We start from the raw sequence: 18198 nt of genomic DNA on the forward strand, positions 1-18198 counted from the left end.
TTACTATAGCTCTGTAGTATAATTTGAAGTCAGGTAATGTAATTCTTCCAGTTTCATTCTTTTTGCTCAGGATATTTTGCGCTTTTTTTTTTTTTTTTTTTGTGATTCCTTATAAACTTTAGGATTGTTTTTCCTATTTCTGTGAAGAATGTCATTGGTATTTTGATAGAGACTGCATTGACTGTATATATTGCTTTGGGTAGTATGGATATTGATTCTCTTAATCCATGAAAATGGAATATCTTTCCATTTTTTTTTGGTGTTCTCTTCAATTTATTTCATCAGTGTTTTATAGTTTTCATTATAGAGATCTTTCACTTACTTGGTTTAACTCCTAGGTATTTAATTTTATGTGTGGCTATTGTAAATTGGATTACTTTTTCATTTCTTTTTCAGATTATTCATTGTTGGCATATAAAAATGATATTGCTTTTTATATATTGATTTTGTATCCTGCAACTTTACTGAATTTATCAGTTCTAAGAGTTTTTCTGGTGGAGTCTCTAGGTTTTTCCAAATATAAGATCATAGCCTTTGTAAACAAGGATAATTTGATTTCTTCCTTTTCAATTTGGATGCCCTTTATTTCTTTTTCTTGACTGGTTGCTTTAGCTAGGGCTTCCAGTACTTGAACAATCTAGTTTTGTAATGTGACCTTTTAGTTAATATTTCTTGAAGGAATGGATATTCTTTGGGGAATGGATTTTCAGAATAGAATGGTAAATATATATGTAACTACATGAATGATGTATGTGATAGCACTTTCCCACAATTGTGTGATCATTGAAAGCCATTTTATTCAAAAAACCTCTCCCCATGGTCCCTACAGAATTATAGAATAAAAACTGTATACAGGTGGAATCCCAGCACTTTGGGAGGCTGAGGCAGGTGGATCACCTGAGGTCAGGAGTTTGAGACCAGCCTGGCCAACATGGTGAAACCTCATGTCTACTAAAAACACAAAAATTAGCTGGGTGTGGTGGCGGGTGCCTGTAATTCCAGCTACTTGGGAGGCTGAAGCAGGAGAATCACTTGAACCGGGCAGGTGAAGGTTGCAGTGAGCTGAGATCACGCCATTGCACTCCCACCTGGGCGACAGAGCAAAACTCCGTCTCAAACAAACAAACAAAAACTCTATAGAAGAAAACTGATAGCCTTATAGTATAGGCAATCATACTTAGTAAATCTCTAAAAAGGTGTTGCTTGATTCAGCTATTGTGTTCCTTATTCATGCATCTCAACAAATGAGTTTGTGACTGCCTGATAAAGAACAATATCAATGCAAATTTTCTTACTGACTCCTCCTCCTGGCCATTCTCTTTAGTCTTGCAGGCTGGTCTCTTTCCAAGCTATCATATTCTCCCCTTTAACTCTTTTCTAGCTAAGGCATAAATATTCAATTACCATCTTAAATGTTAATATATTAGATTAAATGATTAGAGACAAAATTAAAATATTAGAGCCATCTCCTAAATGTACCTTTCCTCCCAAACTGCAAGAGAGATGATTGCTTATTTAAAGATAAAGACAGGGCAGTAATTAAGAATCAATGGAGGTTACAAGTTAGCAGAATAATAACTAACCCTTAGTATGGCCAGCTGCTATTCTAAGAGCTTTGCCATATTATTTAATGTTCACAGTAACCATATGAGTAACTAATATTATCAACCCCATATTACAGATGAGGAAACTGAGGCACAAAGAGCTTAAGCGTGTTTTCCAAAGTCTTCCAACTACTGACTGAAGGATTTAAACCTAGGAAGTCTGGTTACAGAGTCGTTACAGAGTCCATAGCCTAACCACTAACACATACTACCTTTTTGTGTGGGAAATAAAAAAGACTCAAAACTTAAGATCTTCTGAGTACAGATTTTACAGCTGACAGTGAGCTAGAGGGACTGACAGAATCATTTATAATCTCATCCTAGTTACTGTACTATAATTACAGAGAGAATTTTAGATTAAGTAGGTCAGTTTCTAGGATGATTTACAACCTCTTCAATGAAAAGGGAGTTGAAAGTGTGAGTAATACATATTAAAATATATGTAAATACCAATGTTTCCTTTAAAAAAAAAAACACTTCTTACTGGATGTTTGTATATTTGCATCTTAAGAGAACATAAACCGCAAATTTTAGAAAACTCTCATCATTGAAAGTTCCCAGAGAGCTTATTAAAAATGGAATTTGTTCATTACCTAGAGTATTGGAAGGTGTTGCACAAATGCAGACTCTGTAGGACTTTGCATGTCTTGCGTCTGGTTTATAATGTTATTTGTTATGCAAAGAACACAGTATGATGGCTACAATGTGAAAATACAGAGACAGTAGTTGCCAGGTGGGTCTGGAAAAGATAAGACTGCCAGTTTGGAAAAAAAAAAAACAGAAGGAAAGGCCTAGTGCTTTATTTTACAGGAAAAGGTTTGCATTGTCAGTAGTGTGGGGATTGACAACCTGTCTTAACGTTATCTTTTTTTTTAAAGTTGGCTGCTACCATTAGAACCACTTCTTGAAAATAAAAAAAATTATGTCTAGTAAACATTTATCTTATTTAGAATGGTCAAAAGTATCAGACTATTAAAGCTGTAACACAAGTTTCTTTTCTAGCTGTTTTAATGGAGAAAAAGACTATAATACATAACACATTTTGCTTTAGTGAAAGGAAAGAAACAGGTCTGGAATATGGGGTATTGTGTGGGGTATGGCAGACCTTGGTGGGGTGACAAAAGTGGGCTCTGAGAACCATAAAGCACTGGGCAATGAGAGATCTGAAAAAGAAGAGATTTATCAAAACACATTTTGATATTATTGCCAGGCAACAGCAAGCTAACTTTTTGCCTGCTTGCCTGCCTGCCTGCCTGCCCGCCTTCCTGCCCACCCAAGGGGTAGATCTGGAATTTCTTTTTCCAAGGCCGTGAGAGAGAGCCCCATCTATCTGGGATCACTTAAGAGTTGTTTTGCCTAATGTGGGAAGACAAATTGTTCATGGTTTGCAGTGGACATCCCTTGGCATCAGCCAACTAATAAGGATCCCCCTACTCAACTACCTGCTCCTGGTGATCCACGGTGCTAAGACCAACTCCTCCCCAACCCCACACTACCACATCATCATTTCCATTTTGTATAAGATGGTTCATTGACTTTTCCTCCCAGCTGCAGCTCATTGTACCAAGAGTGACTACTGACCCACACTGGACCAATCTGAGCACTTACTCTACAAATTTGAAATTGAGGTGGATAAGGAGTAGAGGCAAGGATGAAGAAAGAGAAGGAGGGAGATTGATTCAGTTTCCCTATGAGACAGACCAGTAATCCACAAACTTGGGAGCTGTGTGTGGCCTTATTCTGCCAGGCAGGCAGGGAAACAAAGTAAGCTGGGGTGCATGGACAGAAGAATGTGATGGTTACATAGAGAGAAACACAAATGGGAGGCGCAGAGGAAATCAGGCGTAGCTCTTTCTGAGGCCCACATGTCCCTTATGCTTCCATCAGATACCCCTGCAGTCATATCATAAATTCTCCTTGTTTGCTTCACGTAATTCAACTGGATTTGGTTTTTGTAACTAAGAGGCTCCCAACTAGATACACCATTTTCTCCTCTTTATCGCCCTAATGCTATGTAGTTCAATTCCTTTTCTCTTTTTGAAAGAGGAGGAAATATCGACAAATTCTTCAGCTACACAGTTCCCTTGGGCTTGTGGCCTCCATATGGATTATGGAACATAAAAACCATGTCAGCTTTGTTATCTCCTATCACACCTAATGTTTGGAGCCATTATCAGTACACATGCTTAAATTGAAAAATAACAGTTTAAAACTGAGATATTGATGTGAAAGTACCTGGCAGGTTGCCTTTCCCAGTAAATATGATTTAGATGCCATTGGATACCAAGAGGCTCACTCAAGGTTTTGTTTGTTTTGTTTTTTAACAGTGGGTTTTTAGAAAGATATACATAGACAAAAAGAATATCAGCTATAAGCTAAGGCCTGGCATTGCAATTCTAAGCCCTCAATCTTTTTTTTTTTTTTTTTTTTTTGACACAGTGTTTTTCCATGTTTCCCAGGCTGGTCTTGAAGACTTCTTCTGGGCTCAGGCCACTAGCTTGTCTTGGCCTCTCAAATTGTTAGGGATTACAGACATGAGCTACTGTGCCCAGCCATGTCTCCTTATAGTTTCATCTTACAACTTTTGTGTGCTGATGACCCGTCATAGCTGAGACTACCTTCATTTTCTCTAAGTGTTTTTTTCCCCTCTCATCTTGTGTGTCATCTGCATCTGGCTGGTTCTTTTTCATATTTGCTTTTTTAAATTTTGAAGAGAAAGAGTCTGATTTCTCTGGATAATATCGGTTTTGGAAGAGCTCTTGCATTAATGTCCTCATAATATCCTGGTTTCTATGAGCCATTATATTGAATGTCTTCAGTCCAAAGTCACAGCTAGGTGATGATGAGGATGGTAGGTGTTATGGAGGGTCTGCATGGTCTCATGGTAGATCATGGTAGCTGGGTGCTGCCTCCCCAGGAGGGACCATTGATATGAGTGTCTTGTTTAATATAACGTTCAATAAATCCTCCTTTCTTCCTTCCTTTCCTATTTTCCTTTCTGTATCCGTCATAGTGATCTGGGGAAATCTCTTTCTAGAACAGGAGAGAAAGGTCCAATCTTTCACATTTATGTGGTCCTGACTCACACGCAAACTTTTCAGAAGACCACTGTGGCCTGGTATTTTTTCATTTGTCATGAGCAGCAGTTTTGAGTGGTCTATGTGAGTTTGATATACTTTCTGGAGTCTGTGAGGTCAAAATTATTTTTACTATAATACTAAGATGGTATGATCTTTTACTGTTTAACTTCATTGACATTTGTACTAATGGTGTAAAGAAATGGTGGTTAAAATTGTTGGCATTGACCAGGCATGGTGGCTCACACCTGTAATCCCAGCGCTTTGGGGGGCTGAGGTGGGAGGATCACTTGAGCCCAGTAGTTTGGGACCAGCCTGGGCAAGACAGTGAGACTGACCCTGTCTCTTAAAAAAAAAAAAAAAAAATGCTGGCATCTGAGTACTACTCAAGGCAGTGGCACCAGGCCATACTAGAAGTCATTGTATTTTGTTACTAGTGCAGTGGCAGTAAAAACAAAATTTTAAGAATGTGCTTGGCAAGGCGTGGTGACTAATGTCTGTAATCCCAGCACTTTGGGAGGCCGAGGTAGGCAGATCACCTGAGGTAAAGAGTTCAAGACCAGCCTGGCCGACAGGGCAAAACACCGTCTCCACTAAAAATACAAAAATCAGTTGAGTGTGGTGGCATGCGCTGGTAATACCAGTTACTTGGGAGGCTGAAGCATAAGAATTGCTTGAACTCTAGAGGCAGAGGTCGCAGTGAGCTGAGATCACGTCACTGCACTCCAGCCTGGGCAACAGAGGGAGAGTCTGTCCCGCACACAAAAATAGAATGTCCTTGATTTCTAAGCAGAAGAAAGGTCCTATAAGAAGAGCAAACAAACAAACAAATAAATAATTGTAAGCCAAAGCAAAAACTTTTTTTTTTTTTTTTTGAGACAGAGTCTTGCTCTGTCACACAGGCTGGAGTGCAGTGTGATTTCAATTCACTGCAACCTGCAACTCCCAGGTTTAAGTGATTGTCGCACCTCAGCCTCCCGAGTAACTGGGATTATAGGCACCCACCACCGTGCCTGGCTAATGTTTGTATTTTTAGTAGAAACAGGATTTCACCATGTTGGCCATAAATCTGCTCGCCTAAGGCAAAAATATTGTTTTTTTAAGTAGAAAGAAAGAAAGAAAAAATATCCATTATGGAAACATAAAATTATTGATTTTATAAATCTCGACCTTGGTTACACATTTAAAAGTATTCTATGTAAAAAAAATGGAAAGTCTGGGGAGGCCGAGGACGGGGGCGTGGATCACCTGAGGTCAGGAATTCGAGACCAGCCTGGCCAACATGATAAAACCCTGTCTCTACTAAAAATACAAAAAATTAGCGGGGCGTAGTAGCAAACACCTGTAATCCCAACTACTCAGGAGGCTGAGGCAGAAGAATTGCTTGAACCTGGGAGGCCGAGGTTGCAGTGAGCTAAGATCCCACTACTACACTCCAGCCTGGGCAACAAAAGCAAAACTCCATCTCAAAAAAAAAAACAAAAACAAAAGGAAGTCTGCATAACGCGCATCTGCTACATACAGTCATACGATAGCTGTTGCCAGGAAAAGCGCTTTTGCAATTGTTTGAGACACAAGCTGAACTAGCTGCTGCTTTCACGGAATATTATTTTCATTTGTGAGAATGGCTGGCACAAAAATTGGCTGTTCAGACTTGAGTATTTGGCAGACATCATCTCAAAAGTACATGAAGATCATCGCACTGGAGCAAGATGGCCGAATAGGAACAGCTCCAGTCTCCAACTCCCAGCGCGAGTGACACAGAAGACCGGTGATTTCTGCATTTTCAACTGAGGTACTGGGTTCATCTCACTGGGGAGTGCCGGACGATCGGTGCTGGTCAGCTGCTGCAGCCCGACCAGCGAGAGCTGAAGCAGGGCGAGGCATTGCCTCACCTGGGAAGCGCAAGGGGGAAGGGAATCCCTTTTCCTAGCCAGGGGAACTGAGACACACAACACCTGGAAAATCGGGTAACTCCCACCCCAATACTGCGCTTTAAGCAAACAGGCACACCAGGAGATCATATCCCACACCTGGCCAGGAGGGTCCCACACCCACGGAGCCTCCCTCATTGCTAGCACAGCAGTCTGTGATCTACCGGCAAGGCAGCAGCGAGGCTGGGGGAGGGGCGCCCGCCATTGCTGAGGCTTAAGTAGGTAAACAAAGCCGCTGGGAAGCTTGAACTGGGTGGAGCTCACAGCAGCTCAAGGAAACCTGCCTGTCTCTGTAGACTCCACCTCTGGGGACAGGGCACAGTAAACAATAACGAACACAGCAGAAAACTCTGCAGACGCAAACGACTCTGTCTGACAGCTTTGAAGAGAGCAGTGGATCTCCCAAAACGGAGGCTGAGATCTGAGAAGGGACAGACTCCCTGCTCAAGTGGGTCCCTGACCCCTGAGCAGCCTAACTGGGAGACATCCCCCACTAGGGGCAGTCTGACACCCCACACCTCACAGGGTGGAGTACACCCCTGAGAGGAAGCTTCCAAAGCAAGAATCAGACAGGTACACTCGCTGTTCAGAAATATTCTATCTTCTGCAGCCTCTGCTGCTGATACCCAGGCAAACAGGGTCTGGAATGGACCTCAAGCAATCTCCAACAGACCTACAGCTGAGGGTCCTGACTGTTAGAAGGAAAACTATCAAACAGGAAGGACACCTACACCAAAACCCCATCAGTACATCACCATCATCAAAGACCAGAGGCAGACAAAACCACAAAGATGGGGAAAAAGCAGGGCAGAAAAGCTGAAAATTCAAAAAATAAGAGCACATCTCCCCTGGCAAAGGAGCGCAGCTCATCGCCAGCAATGGATCAAAGCTGGATGGAGAATGACTTTGACGAGATGAGAGAAGAAGGCTTCAGTCCATCAAATTTCTCAGAGCTAAAGGAGGAATTACGTACCCAGCGCAAAGAAACTAAAAATCTTGAAAAAAAAGTGGAAGAATTGATGGCTAGAGTAATTAATGCAGAGAAGGTCATAAACAAAATGAAAGAGATGAAAACCATGACACGAGAAATACGTGACAAATGCACAAGCTTCAGTAACCGACTCGATCAACTGGAAGAAAGAGTATCAGCGATTGAGGATCAAATGAATGAAATGAAGCGAGAAGAGAAACCAAAAGAAAAAAGAAGAAAAAGAAATGAACAAAGCCTGCAAGAAGTATGGGATTATGTAAAAAGACCAAATCTGCATCTGATTCGGGTGCCTGAAAGTGAGGGGGAAAATGGAACCAAGTTGGAAAACACTCTTCAGGATATCATCCAGGAGAACTTCCCCAACCTAGTAGGGCAGGCCAACATTCAAATCCAGGAAATACAGAGAACACCACAAAGATACTCCTCGAGAAGAGCAACTCCAAGACACATAATTGCCAGATTCACCAAAGTTGAAATGAAGGAAAAAATCTTAAGGACAGCCAGAGAGAAAGGTCGGGTTACCCACAAAGGGAAGCCCATCAGACTAACAGCAGATCTCTCGGCAGAAACTCTCCAAGCCAGAAGAGAGTGGGGGCCAATATTCAACATTCTTAAAGAAAAGAATTTTAAACCCAGAATTTCATATCCAGCCAAACTAAGTTTCATAAGTGAAGGAGAAATAAAATCCTTTACAGATAAGCAAATGCTTAGAGATTTTGTCACCACTAGGCCTGCCTTACAAGAGACCCTGAAGGAAGCACTCAACATGGAAAGGAACAACCGGTACCAGCCATTGCAAAAACATGCCAAAATGTAAAGACCATCGAGGCAAGGAAGAAACTGCATCAACTAACGAACAAAATAACCAGTTAATATCATAATGGCAGGATCAAGTTCACACATAACAATCTTAACCTTAAATGTAAATGGACTAAATGCTCCAATTAAAAGACACAGACTGGCAAACTGGATAAAGAGTCAAGACCCATCAGTCTGCTGTATTCAGGAGACCCATCTCACACGCAGAGACATACATAGGCTCAAAATAAAGGGATGGAGGAAGATTTACCAAGCAAATGGAGAACAAAAAAAAGCGGGGGTTGCAATACTAGTCTCTGATAAAACAGACTTTAAACCATCAAAGATCAAAAGAGACAAAGAAGGCCATTACATAATGGTAAAGGGATCAATTCAACAGGAAGAGCTAACTATCCTAAATATATATGCACCCAATACAGGAGCACCCAGATTCATCAAGCAAGTCCTTAGAGACTTACAAAGAGACTTAGACTCCCACACAATAATAATGGGAGACTTCAACACTCCACTGTCAGCATTAGACAGATCAACGAGACAGAAAGTTAACAAGGATATCCAGGAATTGAACTCATCTCTGCAGCAAGCAGACCTAATAGACATCTATAGAACTCTCCACCCCAAATCAACAGAATATACATTCTTCTCAGCACCACATCGTACTTACTCCAAAATTGACCACGTAATTGGAAGTAAAGCACTCCTCAGCAAATGTACAAGAACAGAAATTATAACAAACTGTCTCTCAGACCACAGTGCAATCAAACTAGAACTCAGGACTAAGAAACTCAATCAAAACTGCTCAACTACATGGAAACTGAACAACCTGCTCCTGAATGACTACTGGGTACATAACGAAATGAAGGCAGAAATAAAGATGTTCTTTGAAACCAATGAGAACAAAGATACAACATACCAGAATCTCTGGGACACATTTAAAGCAGTGTGTAGAGGGAAATTTATAGCACTAAATGCCCACAAGAGAAAGCAGGAAAGATCTAAGATTGACACTCTAACATCGCAATTAAAAGAACTAGAGAAGCAAGAGCAAACACATTCGAAAGCTAGCAGAAGGCAAGAAATAACTAAGATCAGAGCAGAACTGAAGGAGATAGAGACACAAAAAACCCTCCAAAAAATCAATGAATCCAGGGGTTGGTTTTTTGAAAAGATCAACAAAATTGACAGACCACTAGCAAGACTAATAAAGAAGAAAAGAGAGAAGAATCAAATCGACGCAATTAAAAATGATAAAGGGGATATCACCACCAACCCCACAGAAATACAAACTACCATCAGAGAATACTATAAACACCTCTATGCAAATAAACTGGAAAATCTAGAAGAAATGGATAATTTCCTGGACACTTACACTCTTCCAAGACTAAACCAGGAAGAAGTTGAATCCCTGAATAGACCAATAGCAGGCTCTGAAATTGAGGCAATAATTAATAGCCTACCAACCAAAAAAAGTCCAGGACCAGATGGATTCACAGCTGAATTCTACCAGAGGTACAAGGAGGAGTTGGTACCATTCCTTCTGAAACTATTCCAATCAATAGAAAAAGAGGGAATCCTCCCTAACTCATTTTATGAGGCCAACATCATCCTGATACCAAAGCCTGGCAGAGACACAACAAAAAAAGAGAATTTTAGACCAATATCCCTGATGAACATCGATGCAAAAATCCTCAATAAAGTACTGGCAAACCGGATTCAGCAACACATCAAAAAGCTTATCCACCATGATCAAGTGGGCTTCATCCCTGGGATGCAAGGCTGGTTCAACATTCACAAATCAATAAACATAATCCAGCATATAAACAGAACCAAAGACAAGAACCACATGATTATCTCAATAGATGCAGAAAATGCTTTTGACAAAATTCAACAGCCCTTCATGCTAAAAACACTCAATAAATTCAGTATTGATGGAACGTACCTCAAAATAATAAGAGCTATCTATGACAAACCCACAGCCAATATCATACTGAATGGGCAAAAACTGGAAAAATTCCCTTTGAAAACTGGCACAAGACAGGGATGCCCTCTCTCACCACTCCTATTCAACATAGTGTTGGAAGTTCTGGCTAGGGCAATCAGGCAAGAGAAAGAAATCAAGGGTATTCAGTTAGGAAAAGAAGAAGCCAAATTGTCCCTGTTTGCAGATGACATGATTGTATATTTAGAAAACCCCATTGTCTCAGCCCAAAATCTCCTTAAGCTGATAAGCAACTTCAGCAAAGTCTCAGGATACAAAATTAATGTGCAAAAATCACAAGCATTCTTATACACCAGGAACAGACAAACAGAGAGCCAAATCAGGAATGAACTTCCATTCACAATTGCTTCAAAGAGAATAAAATACCTAGGAATGCAACTTACAAGGGATGTAAAGGACCTCTTCAAGGAGAACTACAAACCACTGCTCAGTGAAATAAAAGAGGACACAAACAAATGGAAGAACATACCATGCTCATGGATAGGAAGAATCAATATCGTGAAAATGGCCATACTGCCCAAGGTAATTTATAGATTCAATGCCATCCCCATCAAGCTACCAACGAGTTTCTTCACAGAATTGGAAAAAACTGCTTTAAAGTTCATATGGAACCAAAAAAGAGCCCGCATCTCCAAGACAATCCTAAGTCAAAAGAACAAAGCTGGAGGCATCACGCTACCTGACTTCAAACTATACTACAAGGCTACAGTAACCAAAACAGCACGGTACTGGTACCAAAACAGAGATATAGACCAATGGAACAGAACAGAATCCTCAGAAATAATACCACACATCTACAGCCATCTGATCTTTGACAAACCTGAGAGAAACAAGAAATGGGGAAAGGATTCCCTATTTAATAAATGGTGCTGGGAAATTGGCTAGCCGTAAGTAGAAAGCTGAAACTGGATCCTTTCCTTACTCCTTATACGAAAATTAATTCAAGATGGATTAGAGACTTAAATGTTAGACCTAATACCATAAAAATCCTAGAGGAAAACCTAGGTAGTACCATTCAGGACATAGGCATGGGCAAAGACTTCATGTCTAAAACACCAAAAGCAACGGCAGCAAAAGCCAAAATTGACAAATGGGATCTAATTAAACTAAAGAGCTTCTGCACAGCAAAAGAAACTACCATCAGAGTGAACAGGCAACCTATAGAATGGGAGAAAATTTTTGCAATCTACTCATCTGACAAAGGGCTAATATCCAGAACCTACAAAGAACTCAAACAAATTTACAAGAAAAAAACAAACAACCCCATCAAAAAGTGGGCAAAGGATATGAACAGACATTTCTCAAAAGAAGACATTCATACAGCCAACAGACACATGAAAAAATGCTCATCATCACTGGCCATCAGAGAAATGCAAATCAAAACCACATCTCACACCAGTTAGAATGGCGATCATTAAAAAGTCAGGAAACAACAGGTGCTGGAGAGGATGTGGAGAAATAGGAACACTTTTACACTGTTGGTGGGATTGTAAACTAGTTCAACCATTATGGAAAACAGTATGGCGATTCCTCAAGGATCTAGAACTAGATGTACCATATGACCCAGCCATCCCATTACTGGGTATATACCCAAAGGGTTATAAATTATGCTGCTATAAAGACACATGCACACGTATGTTTATTGCGGCACTATTCACAATAGCAAAGACTTGGAACCAACCCAAATGTCCATCAGTGACAGATTGGATTAAGAAAATGTGGCACATATACACCATGGAATACTATGCAGCCATCAAAAAGGATGAGTTTGTGTCCTTTGTAGGGACATGGATGCAGCTGGAAACCATCATTCTTAGCAAACTATCACAAGAACAGAAAACCAAACACCGCATGTTCTCACTCATAGGTCGGAACTGAACAATGAGATCACTTGGACTCAGGAAGGGGAACATCACACACCGGGGCCTATCATGGGGAGGGGAGAGGGGGGAGGGGGGAGGGTTGCATTGGGAGTTATACCTGATGTAAATGATGAGTTGATGGGTGCAGCACACCAACAAGGCACAAGTATACATATGTAACAAACCTGCACGTTATGCACATGTACCCTACAACTTAAAGTATAATAATAATAAATAAATTTAAAAAAAAAAAAGAAAAGAAAAATCCATCATTACTGAAAAAAAAAAAAAAAAAGTACATGAAGTGAGCCTATCACTGCAAGGAAAAAAACTTGAAATAATACAGTATTTATTGCCCATGTTAAAATTTGAGTGAAAATTAGAGTTTTGGAAAACTCGTGCCCACCACTAAGAGCCTGATAGTTTGTCAATACTTTTAACACTTTGCTGTTGAGATCAGTGGTGATATTAGTGGATATAATGTTTTATATTATCTAATGAAGTATGTCAACGTTTGGAAGATCTGTACAGCTCAGTGAATCAATATATTGCAGATGACTTTGTAAGGTCTTATTTTGCAAAACAATGCATAAGTAAAAAGAGTCACTCAAAATGCAATGCAAGATAGACCAGTGGATCTCATTGTAACAGGGTTATTAAAGTTCACTGTATGGTTTCAGATTCCACATTATAATTAATCTTTAAGTAACTACTACTTTTTGAGTTTTAATTTGTCAAAGAAAAATTTCCACAATTATCTGAAAAGGCCACTAAAATTACACATTCTTCCCTCTTCTTTCTTTTTTGTTTTTCTGGCATAAAGATATATATATTTAGGCTAGGCGCGGTGGCTCATGCCTGTAATCCCAGCACTTTGGGAGGCTGAGGCGGGTGGATCACCTGGGGTCAGGAGTTTGAGACCAGCCTGGCCAACATGGTGAAACCCTGTCTTTACTAAAAAATACAAAAATTAGCCAGGCATGGTGGTAGGCACCTGTAATCTCAGCTACTTGGGAGGATGAGGCAGGAGAATCGCTTGAACCCAGGAGGCAGAGGTTGCAGTGAGCCGAGATCACGCCATTGCAGTCTAGCCTGGGGGAGAAGAGCAAGACTTTGTCTCAAAGAAAAAAAAAAAAGAAGAAGAAGATCTATATATTTAGAATTAGCCAGCCATAATCAGTTTAGATGATCCCAATTACATTGGCAACATCCAAAGCACTGCAATCAGGAGCCAGTTGAATATATGCCTTCTTCCCACCATCAGGCATGATCAGGGTGTTAACTTTGGCCACACCAGTGTCATAGAGCATCTTTATAGACTGTTTGAGGTGGTGCTTGTGGGCTTTCATTGTGGTTCATCCAGAGTGAACGCAAGTGTGGTGTTGTCCTTTAGCTTCTTCATGGCGGACTCAGTGGTCAGTGGGAACTTGATGATGGCAGAGTGGTCTAGCTTGTTTCTCCTCGGGGTGCTCTTCCAAGGATATTTGGGCTGCCTTCAGAGTTGCAGTGATTTGGGCTGTCAGAAGGAGGTTGATGTGCGGATCTTCTTTCTTTGTGGCTGTGGATGCCTCTCAGCACCGCCTTCTTGGCCTTCAAAGCCTTCGCTTTGGCTTTGGCTTTAGGAGGGGCGGGAGCTTCCTTCTTCACCTTCAGCGACATCTTTGTGAAAAGGGCCACTCCTCCGTTTTCTAACAATATCTGTGTGGGGCCAGATTTTCTTCATATATTGAAATAAAAATACAAATCACAACAGCATAAATGCAGAAGTAGATATGAGAACCCAGTTATCTTTTTTCATTTTTTGAAACGAGGCCTCACTCTGTCACCCAGGCTGGAGGGCAGGGGTGTGAACATGGCTCACTGCAGCCTTGACCTCCTGGGCTCCAGCGATCCTCCCACACCAGCCTCCTGAGTAGCTGGGACTACAGGTACACACCACCATGCCTGGCTAATTAAAAATAATTTCTTCATAGACATAGAGATCTCACTGTGTTGCCCAGGCTGGTCTTGAGCTCCTGGCCTCAAGTCCTCCTACCTTGGCCTCCCAAAGCGCTGAATGAGCCACCTCACCCAGCCCAGTTGTCTTGTATTATTCCAGATATTAAAAATATGTACCAAAATGTAAAACAATGTTTCTCTTCTTTTTTCTTGGAAAATATAGTTATGCTTTATAAAAATATGTTATTTATGTTAACAAGTAGTAGGGTTATTATTATTTTAATAAAACTAATTTTTAAAATTTTAAGAATTTCTCAGTTCTGATTTTAAATGCTGTAAATATATACTATTTACATAATCTAAAGTTTTTTGAGGTCCTCAGTGGCATTTAAGAAGTGAGGCAGTGGTGTGCTGGAGCTGGCTGGTCCTGCTCACAAAAGCCAATCATATGCATCTCTTTCCAACTCTGTATTCAACGACATCATATTGGTGCCTTGAAATTGGTCACAGGGATGTATTTACAAAACAAAAAACAGAAATGCTATGAATCAGAGCTTTTTTAAAAAGTTGCTTATTAAACATAGACCAGTATGTCACTCTGTAAAAGAATCCTGAAATCAAAATGTTGGTGAAACACTGGTCTATTGGCTACCTCTATTTCTCTCCTCTGTCCCCTACCCACAGGGAATCTTCCTGAATCATTCTTTCATTTGTTCAATAAATATTCATTGAGTATCTCTATTTTCTAGGCATTATACTGGGAAATGGAGATGAGAAGATGAATAATTTAGGAATGTATTTGTGATTATAGAGTTCTTTGTTTAGCAGGGACGTGTGATAATGGTTGTGCTAGAAGTTGTTAATGGTAGTATAATAGGAGAGAAATTTCCAACCTAGACCAGGGCATGGGGGCAGAGGAGGGACTCCTAGGAGGGTGTCTGTATCAATTAGCATCCAATCAGGAGATAGAAACCACACTAAGATAATTTAAAGGAGGAAATTGTTCACTAGGTACAAAGTTGTTAACCAGGTAACCAAAAAGACAAAAGGAAAACACTAAGTTATTATTGGAAGTAGCAATTGCAGGAAGCAGCTGCCACACTGAGGCTGGTGGAATAAAGACACTGGAATGACTAAAATTTAGAAGCTTGAGTACAGTCCCATGGAGCTGAAATTCGGATACCAGAAGATGAGGCACTGCTCACCTGGTACTGTTGTCTCTGAGGTGGGACAAAATGAGGATGGTTCCGCAACTACAGGAAAAACTGCAAACTGAGTTAAGCTGCCACTATGAGAGAAAATAATGTGTCTACTAGTGTGAAGAAATAATGCTATGGTAAGGCTCACAGGCATAAAAAGCAGGGATAGAGAAAACATGTAAGAAGTCCCTTTACCCTCCTCCCCGCCTTCAGTATCCTTCTAGAACACTCTTAACAGCAGTGCCTAACAGGAAGCCAGCTGGCAAAGCAGAAATGTGGTTTGAAGAGTTCCTGAACCAGCATTATCATGCAGAGTTCAGAAGGGTGCATTTTCAGCTGAAAGATAATGGCTTGGTAACTGACAAAGTCTATCTCTTGGCTACTCAGCATCCATATTTACCCAACTATATGTATTCAATCTTCTAACCACCAACAAAAGGAACTTAACATTTCCACCCAAGATTCAACTATCCTATATATGAATGAAGACATTTTTACCTTCTCCCAAAATGAAAAGATACAAAGTGCTAATACTCATTGAATCAATTTCTGGGATACAGTCATGCCACCCATCTCCGTAGCATGTCAGTTACTCCTCAAATTCAGTCACAGTCTCACCTGAATGTTCTTCTACTAAAGACTAATTTGTACCGTTAACCTCTAGACAAATTTGTTTAAAATAATAAGGGAAAGAAGGAGAGAGGGAAATAGTTTCTCTCTCTCTTTCTAGATACACACACACACACACACACACACACACACACACACACAAATACATACATAGTAAGCAAGGATGAAAATATCCAAAGCTTTTTTATAACTGACCACAAGACCATAGTTGATATTTATCATTTCTCTCTTCCTTTCTATGTTTCATTTGTCCTCAGGTAGCACCTCAGCTTATTGGAGTTCTTTGCTCAGTGGTATGATCCAAACTTTCAATACTGGAGTATATGAATATTCAGTTGTCCCTAACAGTTTTAAAATTGCTATAGTTTTATATTAAATTTCATTATTGTACATGGAAATACTAAGAGGTTCCTCAGAGAATCCCAGACATAGTTTCTCCCTGGTCCCAGACACAGTCCACAGAACCTTCATTGTGTAGCAGCAACTCAATTCTTCCTCAGTAATTTGGAGGCAATCATCCCAGCCCAAAAGGACCAGGTGTCAGTCTCAACTTTCAATTCAGTGCAGACATTGTTGTGTTTCCTGGCAAAAATATTCTGCCATTGGGAACCAAGACCTCCAAAAACCAACAGAAATGAAAAATTGTAAGTATGAAAGGCAAAACTTCTGTGAGTGGTCATGAGGTGGAATATTTGAAGATATCTATTCCCACTACCCTCTTGATTCTTGGACCATTGTATTTTGGTAATAGAAGAGACAGCATCACCTATTGGTTGCTGATTCAAAGTGTATTTCAATCTAACAGAACTCCATTCCTCAACTGGCATTGCAAGGAGTTCAAGAGGCAATTCCTCCATTCAATTAAGCCAACTGCTTCTGGATGGTGGGGGTCTATGGTAAGATCAGCAAATTCCATGGGAACCAGCCCATTGCTGCACTTCTTTGGCTGTGAAATGAATTCTTTGATTAGGAGCAATGTTGGAATGCCATAATGGTAAATAAAGCATTCTGAAAGTCCGCAAATGGTTATATTTGCAAAAGCACCACAAACAAGGTAAGCAAATTCATATCCAAAACACATGTCTATTCTAGTGGGGACAAATCTCTGCCTCCTCTATAATACAGGGATCCACTGTCATCAGTCTGTGCTTGGTAGCTGCCTGGTCTTCCAGAGAATAGTGCTATATTGGGGGCTCAGTGCTGTTATTCTCTGCTGTTGGTCCTTTAAGCACTCCTCAGTAACAGTAGCCAGGTTAGCCTGTGATGTTAAGCCTGTGAATGGCCTCCATTCTTGATCCTGTGACCACTTTATACATGGGTTCATTCAGTGGGCTGTATGATGGCTGGTGAAAGAGGCTGAGTGATATATAAGAATATGACACTTTTTCTACACTATTATTGAGCGCTTCCTCTATAGCAGATACTCTTTGGAGGGCATTCACATGAAATATAAGTGTCTTCATGCTGTACCCATTATGAGAGACGTATCCACACACTTCTTTCCCAGGCCTCTTCTTACCAATATTCAAATCCTATTCTTATCAAGTCCCTGAACATCCAGCCAAGCTCTAAGAAACTGCCCATGAATCAGAGTAAGTCCATACTTATAGCTATTTCTGAGTTTAGACAAAGTAGATAACCAAGTGTATTTTTTTAAGTTCTGGGCTTGGGTGTATTTTACATTACCACCATCCAGAGACACTCCTGAGTGGAAGTGTGCTACTGCACTGTCCACTCCAGTTTGCCCCAGAATACTGTCTTACCATCTATAAATACAGCCTGAACTTCCTCCTCATTCAACTGGTAATAAGAAACTTCCTAGTGAGGCCACAGGTATGGATTGAAGGAGAAGGGCCAGGAGTTGATGTTGAAGGAGTAAAGCCATCTACTTAGGTAACTTAGTTGGGTCTTCTGGATGTGTGCGAGGTCAATCTCTTTTATACTATTTCTACTTGGTGGGAGGTTGCTTCTGTGAGCACTCGACTTTATGCAGCCAACTTTTATGGCTAGGAAGGGCATACAATTCATAATGGAAAACTCAGGCTACACGTAAGGCATTCAGTACGAGTATTGAGCTGGAGCTGTTTCTGGAAAGGAGAATGGTTATCTTGAGAAGAGTCATAGATTGGCTTCAAAACCCTGAGT

At 40.5% G+C, this 18198-nt stretch overlaps 1 pseudogene; it reads right to left on the minus strand.

The window, feature by feature from the left end:
* Window positions 1–13467: 13467 nt before the first annotated feature.
* LOC112425836 (large ribosomal subunit protein uL23 pseudogene) lies at window positions 13468–14059 on the minus strand (annotated as a pseudogene).
* Between the last annotated feature and the right edge of the window lie 4139 nt (window positions 14060–18198).

This window comes from Macaca nemestrina, chromosome 3 (genome assembly GCF_043159975.1).
Source record: "Macaca nemestrina isolate mMacNem1 chromosome 3, mMacNem.hap1, whole genome shotgun sequence".
Lineage (NCBI taxonomy): Eukaryota > Metazoa > Chordata > Mammalia > Primates > Cercopithecidae > Macaca > Macaca nemestrina.